A 10,390-nucleotide genomic window follows, 5' to 3' on the forward strand; every position below is an offset into this window, starting at 1 on the left:
AATCTCTAGGAGAGAATTGATTCCTTGCTTTCTCTAGTTTTTAGAAGCCACCTGCCATCCTTGGCTCATTAGCCGCTACCCCATCTTCAAAGCACATCACTCCGACCTCTGCTTCCATCCTCACATCCCCTTTTTCTGTGGTTAAATATCTCACTTCCTCTCTCTTATAAAAGCCCTGGGACCCCACTGTGATTACATGGATCATTCAAAAAATGTCCCCATCTTAAGAACCGTACCTGAATCCTATCTGCACATTCCTCTATGTCCTAAAAGGCCACACGTTCTAAGAATTAGGATATGGGCATCTCTGGGGACCAGGATTGTACCTGCCACATAGGGTTTCAACACTTGATGGGATCTGGGAGCCTGATGAGGGAGGGTGTCACCCCTGAGGGGCTGGGTCAAAGTGAACCAAGTAGCTAGAACAGTTGGTCACAGGAAGTTGGTGATTCCCTAGGCTCCAGCTTGGGAGAAGTAAGGGGGGCAGCTGGGGACCTCTCCACCTCTAGCGTCATGAATTTGGAGCCAGGCACTGAGAGCCTCCCACCAGCAGAGGGCACCATCTACATAGAAAGATAGGCTGGGTGCAGTGGCTCCTGCCTGTAATCCCAGCACTTTGGGAAGGTGAGGCGGGTGGATCACCTGAGGTCAGGAGTTCGAGAACAGCCTGGCCAACATGGCGCAACCCCATCTCTACCAAAAATACAAAAATTAGCTGGGCGTGGTGGCGGGTGCCTGTAATCCCAGTTACTTGGGAGGCTGAGGCAGGAGAATTGCTTGAACCCAGAAGGTGGAGGTTGCAGTGAGCCAAGGTCACGCCACTGCCCTCCAGCCCGGGCAATAAACTGAGGCTCAGTATTCAAAACAAAACAAAAACAAAACTAGCTGGGTGTGGTGGCACACGCTTGCAATCCCAGCTACTTGGGAGGCTGAGGCATGAGAATTGCTTAAACTCGGGAGGCGGAAGTTGCAGTGACCCAGGCTCACGCCACTGCACTGCAGACTGGTTGACAGTGAGACTCCATCTCAAAAAGGGGGGGGAAAAAAAGAGAAAGACACACCTTGTATATGCAGCAGGACTAGGCCTAAAAGCAACTTACACTAACAGAGAACCTCAGGGAGGTGGACCCAAGCCATATCACTGGCTTCTTTTCAAGGTAAAATTTGATTTTTTTTTTCCTTTAATTGAACTGTGTTGGGCCACCCTGTTGACTGTAATGAGCACAGACAGCGTTTATAGTGGGATATGAACTTTACAATGAATTACTCCAAGAAATGATGCCGTTAGCAATGGGTACATGAGTGGAAGCAACAGCAGTGTGGGATCAGAGCCAGAATCTGAGAGACGCAGAGCTGGGAGGCAGGAGAGAGCTCTCTGGGAGCAAGCAGAGGGTGCCAGGCACAATGAACATGGCAAGCAAGACTAGCCCGGGAGGACGGTCAAAGGGCCATTTTCAAGGTTGAGGACTGACTGTGGCCTCACTGTGTTCCCCTCCATGCCACGCTATACCTGAACTCCTCTTTCCCTCCTCACTGAGCCCCACGGGATCCTCAGTTCCATTGACCACAGGTCCTTTGCACTTACCACACTTGCTACACAAAACTCCCTTCTGCCTGTATCTTGTGCTGTCTTCATTCTTGAGTTGTCAGCTCCACTGTCAGCTCCACTGTCACTTCCCCTTAAAAGTTCACATCTGTGGCTGGGCGCTGTGGCTTACTCCTGTAATCCCAGCACTTTGGGAGGCCAAGGCAGGCAGATCACGAGGTCAGGGGGTCGAGACCATCCTGCCTAACACGGTGAAACCCCAGCTCTACTAAAAATACAAAAAAATTTAGCTGGTTTTAGTGGCATATGCCTGTGATCCCAGCTACTCAGGAGGCTGAGGCAGGAGAATCGCTTGAACACAGGAGGCAGAGGTTGCAGTGAGCGGAGATCGCGCCACTGCACTCCATCCTAGGTGACACAGCAAGACTGTCTCAAAAATATAAAAAAATAAAAATTAAAAAGTTCACATCTGTGTCCCTGCCTGACCCAAGCTGACCACACTGTAAGCATCCACAAGTCTCACCTTCTTACTGCTGCTCTGACCACAGCACTACTTTTATGTCCTGTGGGCAGTTTTGTTTAAATGTCTGCTTTCCTCGTTAGACGCTAAACGACATGAAAGTGAGTGGCCATGGTTTGCTCATCTGTGCACCTCCAGGACTGGCTGGGTTCCTGGACATTCTGTCGTGTTCAAAGCTGGTGACCTGGGTGTGAAGAAGCAGAGGTCCACACACATGGGTGAACCTGTGCTTATTCTCACCACCACACTGCTTGACTTCCTTATTTCCTTCCTGTCACCTGGAATGCCTACCCTGTACTTCTCTCCAGCGCCAGCACTGTCATTTACCACCTCGTTCAGCTCCCAGTCATCCTGGGAGCCTTTCCTGATCACAGGGATGCGTCGCGGTGCACAGTCCCTGCAGCTGCTGCTGTGGTGCAAGATGATTCTAGAAGAATAGTTTTGCTGTGCGGTCACCCTTACGCGCTATTGTGATTTTGCCTTTAATATGTTGAAAAAGACATGGAAAACACACACCATCTGATCCTTCAGTTGCAGGTACATCCCCTGTTGCTAAGAATGTGCTGTGTTTTAAATCAATATCTGTTTGCTCTTCAGCTCCTGCTCTGGGCTTCGTACATCCCCCCTCAGCCTGAATCCCATTCCCCCTAATCTTGGTAACTTTGGTGGCTTTTGCACCAACCAAAATCAGATCCTAGGTCTTGAGCAAAACCAAGAGCAAGGAAAAATATCCCCCATGGGAATCTGAGTCACTCTAATGACTTCAGTTGCTGTTGACTTGATTTCCTTCAGCTGCTTAAGGGGGTTAGCTCAGTTTTCTCTTGCTTCTAGGACAAAGCGTCACAGACTTTGCAGCTTAAAACAATGCACGTTTCTTTGCTTTCAGTTCTGGAGGTAAGAAGTCTGAAATTAGTTTCCTGGGGCTCCCATCAAGGTGTCAGCAGGGCTGGCTCCCTTCTGGAGGCTCTAGGAGAGAAAGGGTTTGCTTGACATTTCCAGCTTCTAGAGGCTGCCTGCACATCTTGTTATGTGGCTGCTTCCTCCGTCTTCAAAGCCAGCAGTGTAGCATCTCCTAATCTCTCTCTAACTCTGACCCTCTTGCTTCTCTTTTTCAATGATAAAGACCCACGTGATAACATTGGTCCTACCTGGGTAATCCAGTAATGTCTTCTCATCTCAAGCTCAGCTGATCAGCAACCTTCATTCCATCCGCAACCTTTATTTCCCTTGCTGTGGAAGGCAATATATGCACAGGTTTTGGGAATCAGGACATGGGTATCTTTGGGGCCCATTATTGCTTCTACCTACAACAGGTGTTACAAGACTTGGCCTACTTCATCTTGCAAATCCTTTCTGCCCCTCTCCTGCGCCGAATGAGATCTGTTCTCTATGAATGTTCAGGACCTCAGGAGTAGGGACCCCAAAGGCTGGGGGCAAAGTAGATGTGACCGGTGCCAAGCATAGGATGTGTGACCAGATTCAGTTATGTGATTACATTGGGAGGTGACACAGTCGTTTTCGTTAGGAAGGAAAAGGGTTGTAGGAAGAGGAAATGGAGCATAACCCACACGTGTTGGGTGGTTGGAAGCCCAGGCTGGAATGCAGTGGCACAGTCTCGGCTCACTGCGACCTCTGCCTCCCGGGTTCAAGCAGTTCCCTGCCTCATCCTCCCGAGTAGCTGGGATTATAGGCATCCACCACCACGCGTGGCTAATTTTTGTATTTTTAGTAGAGATGGGGTTTCAGCATCTTTGCCAGCTAGTCTTGAACTCTTGACCTCGTGATCCACCCGCGTCGGCCTCCCAAAGTGCTGGAATTACAGGTGTGAGCCACTGTGCCCAGCCTGGTTTTCTTTTTAACTCATGCGTAGGTTCAGAATTTAGTTCAAGTACATGAGAGCTCTTTGTAGATCTTTTTCATGGTGAGTCCGCTGGCTTACCAGACCTTGTCTGACTTCTCCTTCCTGTACCTTCCCAACAGCTCAGCACCTTGGTGTGGTACAGGGTCCCATTAGCAGGTCTCATTTTCCACCACTGACTGAACATCAGCAGGCTCAATCCACAAGTCATGGGCTGCGGATGTCTTGTCAAGAATTCCCTTTTTTGGAATGAAATTTATAACAACAGCCATGGTGCTTGATGGAGCCCTTTCTACATGGCAGGTGCTTTGCAAACACTTTCAGAAAATCTGCACCAAACCTTATAGTAAGAATGATCGCTCTCATTCTACAAGTCAAAGATCAGATTGGTGACGTGGTCACCAATGCACTGCTAATAAACAGCAGAAGTGAAATTCAAATATCAAGACATTTGTCCTCAAAAGTCTCTGCTTGCAACTAGATTATGGCCCTGATATCCTAGGGGTGAATCAGTTTCAGTTGCCCTTCCTGGACCCCCAGCAAGTAGTACATTGGAATTATTCTTGTCCAGTATAGCAGGGAATAGTGTAAACAGATAAACAAGGTTTTCTGGGATCCTCTTTCAGGCAAATAAATCTTACAACATTATCTGGCTCTTTGAAGTAGACTTCAGACTTGGCCTTGCTTTCTATACTTTATTTTACCCACTGGAAAATAGTGTTTGTATCTTTACAACATCTGTAATATGTGATTTTTCCCCTCTCAATATTTTGCAGGGCAGAGATATTGCTTTGATCTATTTTCACATAATAATTATTATTTGAGGTCTCAATTAAGACCAGTGTCTTCATCTGTGTGGGGCTCTGCGTTAAGGGCTTTCATAGACTCCCTCCTGCCGTTTCTCCTAACTCACTTGAGCAGAGGCCAGCAGTAGAGAAACTTAATAAATAACACAAGTGCTGCAATTTCTGAGTCCTCTAAGAAATGAGACAAAAAGGAAAGACTCCAGGGACATTTTCAGATATGCCCAATTTCAGTGGCCCCAGGTTTCGCACCCTGCTATTGATATTCTGCCACCCATAGTCGCGATCATCTGGCTACAAAACAGCAGGCAAGGCTGGGCATGAATGATGTTACAAGTGGGCTCATGGCTACATAAATGCCTAGACATGTCTAGGTGTCCATATGCAGGAACTGAGGGAAAGTGAGAAAGAGGGAGGGAGGGATAGGTCAAGGGATGGATAGATAAATGGATGGAAAGGTGGACGAATGGATAGTTGCATGAATGGATGGTGAATTGGTGGGTAAAATGGAGGGATAGATGGATGTTTGGATGGATATTTGGGTGGATGGGTAGATGGGTGGATGGATGGATGGATGGATGGATGAGTGGATAGGTAGACAGGTGGATGGTTGGAGAGATGGATGAGTGTTTGATGGATGAATAGATGCATACATGGATAGACAGGTGTTTGGGTGGATGTGTAGGTGGAAAGGGGGATGGATAGACAGTTTCATGGGTGGATGAATGGGTAGATGGACAGATGGATGAGTGAATAGATGTATTGAATAGGTGGATGTATAGATGGAGGGATGAATGATTAGTTTGGTAGATGAGTGGATGGATGAGTAGATGGATGGATGGATGGTTAGGTGGATGAGTGAATGAGTAGATGGGTGGATGAATGGATGGATGAATAGATGGATAGGTAGATAAGTGAATGATTGAATGGATGGATGGATACATGAATAAACAGGTTCATGGATGGGTGGATGAGTGGATAGGTGGGTGGGTGGATGGATGGATGGATGGATGGATGGATGTGGGTGGCTGGCTAGATATGTAGATAGATGCAAAGGTGAATGCAAAGAGAAGGGTAGATTTATGACGACGAAAGAATTTTTCGCTGGGCGTGATGGCTCATGCCTGTAATCCCAGCACTTTGGCAGGCCGAGGCGGGCGGATCACGAGGAGGTCAGGAGATCGAGACCATCCTGGCTAACACGGTGAAACCCCATCTCTACTAAAAATACAAAAAAATTAGCCAGGCGTGGTGGCAGGTAGTCCCAGTTACTCGGGAGGCTGAGGCAGGAGAATGGCGTGAACCCAGGAGACACAGCCGAGATTGCGCCACTGCACTCCATTCTGAGCAACAGAGCGAGACTCCATCTCAAAAAAAAAAAAAAAAAAAAAAAAGAAAGAATGTTTCTTCTTAGGTAATCAGGGGAAAACTCAATCCTTACCCACGGAGATATCTTTCATTGACATCAGGCAGAGGCTCTCTTTTCTCTCTTCTGGTGACCAGGACAAAGAGAAATGCAGGTTTAGAGAGCTCTGATGAGGGAGCCCTGCCTGGGTCACCTTTACCAAATCCTCCTGTCCTGGGTCACCTTTACCAAATCCTCCTGTCCTGGGTCACCTTTACCAAATCCTCTCCTGTGTTGGGTCTCCCTAACCTTGATTTTCAAACGGTAGCTTCAAGGCTTTGCCTTTTCTGTGTCTGTGTTTCTGTGTCATCCACCAAGTCTCCCAGAGAGCCCCTTCCTGCCTCCCCTCTGTCCCTTTAGCCCCCACTCCAGACCCCAGCTTGGGCTCAGGGTTCCTCTGTAAAAGTCACTGATGGGAGTCCACACCCTGAAAATGCCTTCAGCCTTCATTCCAGCCTCTCCTCTCTGCCAAGTGAGCTGCCCCTGCCGGCAGCAGGTCACTTCTTCACACAGGGATGCTTGTTCCAGCACGCTGAGTAGGTGCTGTCTCCTGTATGGGAATCGGCTTGGCATAGGCGACCGTATGACATTGTTTCAAAAAGTCATTCAAATTCTTTGTCTTGTACATCCTGTCTGGAAGCACGTGTATACATTCCCGCCTCCCCACTGGGCACGCTCTTACCCTTGCCCTACCATTCTGGTGCCAGGAGCTGTCTGTGCCGTCCACTGGGTGGACAGAGACGTCTTCCCCATGGAAAGAGGAATCAGGGTCTTCATGTATCTCTCAGAAGCCAGGCATTTGGCACCGGGGCTCATGAACAGCAGATTTTTGAAGCGGTCCCAGGGGAAGCTGAGTTGGTGACTGATAAGAGGAAGGTCTAGGTCGGGTGCGGTGGCTCACGCCTGTAATCCCAGCACTTTTGGAGGCCGAGGCAGGCGGATCAGTCAGGAGATCGAGACCATCCTGGCCAACATGGTGAAAATACTAAAATACAAAAATTGTAGTATTCTACTAAAAATACAAAAATTAGCTGGCCATGGTGGCACACACCTGTAATCCCAGCTACTCGGGAGGCTGAGGCAGGAGATTCACTTGAACCCGGGAGGTGGAGGTTGCATTGAGCTGAGATCGTGTCATTGCACTCCAGCCTGGGTGACAGAGCGAGACTGCATCTCAAACAAAAAGAAAAAAAGAAGAAGAGGATCTGAAGAATTGGGATACTGAGGCATCATCTTCCTTGCCCAGTGGATTTGCAGTTTCATACTCTGGATCTCCTGAAGCTTTGGGGCTCCTTTTTCTTTTTCTTATTTTTTTTTCTTTGAGACAGAGTCTCTTTTCTTTATATTATCCAGTCTTAGTTATTTCTTTATAGCAATGTGAGAACAAACTAATGATGCTGGTCTCTTCAAGGAAACTCCTGCCATACCCCCTCCCCCATCTTCTTTCTCTCTCTCTCTTTATTTTGAGATGGAATCTAACTCTGTCACCCAGGCTGGAGTGCAGTGGTGTGATCTTGGCTCACTGCCACCTCCACCTCCCTGGTTCACACCATTCTCCTGCCTCAGCCTCCCGAGTAGCTGGGATTACAGGCGCCCGCCACCACGCCCAGCTAATTTTTGTAGTTTTAGTAGAGATGGGGTTTCACCATGTTGGCCAGGTTTGTCTTGAACTCCTGACTTCAAGCGATCCACCTGCTTCGGCCTCCCAAAGTGCTGGGGTGACAGGCGTGAGCCACCTCTCCTGGCTGGGGATCCTTTTTCATCTCTGGTGGATGACAAGGTGTATTTTCCTCTTGCTGGTCCAGGGGGCTGCAGAAGGACAAGGAGACTCCAGTGTTTGGGGGTCCGTATGTGTGCTTTCCCCTCCCCGTGGTGCCTGCTGTGGCAGGTCACATGATGCAGGTGGATAATGATGGCACAGACATGTCCTGGCTGTTGGCCTCTCCTACTTCACTTTATTTTTGATGGATGCACCACCCACTGAGTTGATTATAAAAGGCTGATAAGGCTGGGCGTGGTGGCTCACACCTGTAATCCCAGCACTTTGGGAGGCCAAGGCAGGCGGATCACCTGAGGTCTGGAATTGAGCCTGACCAACATGGAGAAACCCCGTCTCTACTAAAAGTACAAAATTAGCCAGGCGTGGTGGTGGATGCCTGTAATCCCAGCTACTGGGGAGGCTGAGACAGGTGAATCACTTGAACCAGGGAGGCCGAGGTTACGGTGAGCCAGGATCGTGCCATTGCACTACAGCCTGGGCAACAAGAGGGAAACTCCATCTCAAAAATAAATAAATAAATAAATAAATAAATAAATAAATAAATAAATACATACATACATAATACATAAAATCAATGAATAAATAAATAAAGGCTGATAATATGTAAATTGCTAACTATGGGGTCTGTGACTATAGACTCTTGTGTTCAAAATAGCTTTTCTGCAGAGTTAACTGTGCAAACCCAGGGCAGCAGATTCTGTATGTGCCCTTCAATTGGTTTAGATTTCAGATTACCAAGATAGAAACATATGTTTGACTACCTGTCCACAGTTCTGTATTTTCAGTTCTTATAATGGGACTAAAAATAAGACAACCTGAGCCTTTGTTGCCCACACTCCTGAATGCGCAGAACCAGAGTTCTGAACGATGTTTTTGTTTGTTTGTTTGTTTGCTTTTGAGATGGAGTTTTGCTCGTGTCGCCCAGGCTGGGTGCAATGGTGCAATCTCAGCTCATTGTAACCTCCGCCTCCCAGGTTCAAGTGATTCTCCCACCTCAGCCTCCCGAGCAGCTGGGATTATAGGCATGTGACACCACACCTGGGTAATTTTTTGTGTTTTTTTTAGTAGAGACAGGCTTTCACATGTTGGCCAGGGTGGTCTTGAACTCCTAACCTCAGGTGATCCACCCATGCAGCCTCCCAAAGTTGTTGGGATAACAGGCGTGAGCCACCATGCCAGGCCTGAGCAACGTTTAAATCCTGAAAGCATCACTAGAATTCTGATAATTGTTTTTACAAAGAAGGAAAGGAATTATTGGCAAGAATGTGGAGACATTAGAATTAGAATTCTCCTACTTTGCTGGTGGGAAGTTAAAATGGTGTAGCCACTATGGAAGACAGTTTGATGGCTCTTCAGAAAATTAAACACAGAATTACCAAGTGATGTAGCCATCCTCCTTCTACCTAATACCTAAAGATACTGAAAACAGATGTGCAAACAGAAATTTGTACACAAATGTATGTAGCAATATCCCAAATGCCAAAAGGTGAAGACAACCCGATGTGCATCTAATACTAAATGGATAAACCCAGTGTGTTCCATGCATACAATGGAATATTATTCCGCCATGAAAAGAAAGGGACACAGTCACATGTTACAACATGGACGAACCTTGAAGACATTATGCCAAATGCAGAAAGAGAGACACATGTGTCACATATTGTAGGAGTCCATTTATATAAAATGTCCCGAATAGTTAAAGGCGTCAAGACAGAAACTGAATTCGTGCTTGCTTAGGGCTGGGGGAGGGGAAAATGAAGAGTGATTACTTGATAGATACGAGGTTTCCTTTTGGGGTGATGACAGGGTTCTGGAACTAGATAGCGGTGATGGTGGCACAGCACTGTGAATGTACTAAATGCATCTGAAATATTCAGTTAAAAATGGTAAAAACAGGCCGGGCGCGGTGGCTCACACCTGTCATCCCAGCACTTTGGGAGGCCGAGGCAGGCGGGTCACGAGGTCAGGAGCTCGAGACCAGCCTGGCCAACATGGTGCAACCCCGTCTCTACTAAAAATACAAAAATTAGCCGGGTGTGGTGGCGCGCGCCTATAATGCTAGCTACTAAGGAGACTGAGGCAGGAGAATTGCTTGAACCTGGGAGGCGAAGGTTGCAGTGAGCTGAGATTGTGCCACTGCACTCCAGCCTGGGTGACAGAGCGAGACTCCATCTCAGGAAAAAAAAGGTAAAAACAGGCTGGGTGCAGTGGCTTACACCTGTAATCTCAACTCTTTGGGAGGCCAAGGTGGGAGGATTGCTTGAGCCTAGGAGTTCAAGACCAGAGTGGGCAACATAGTGAGAGCCAGTCTACCAAAAAAATTTTAAAAATAGGCCGGGCGCGGTGGCTCACGTCTGTAATCCCAGCACTTTGGGAGGCCGAGGCGGGTGGATCACAAGGTCAGGAGATGGAGACCATCCTGGCTAACACGGTGAAATCCTGTCTCTACTAAAAATACAAAAAATTAGCTGGGTGTGG

This window comes from Rhinopithecus roxellana, chromosome 22 (genome assembly GCF_007565055.1).
Source record: "Rhinopithecus roxellana isolate Shanxi Qingling chromosome 22, ASM756505v1, whole genome shotgun sequence".
Taxonomy (NCBI): domain Eukaryota; kingdom Metazoa; phylum Chordata; class Mammalia; order Primates; family Cercopithecidae; genus Rhinopithecus; species Rhinopithecus roxellana.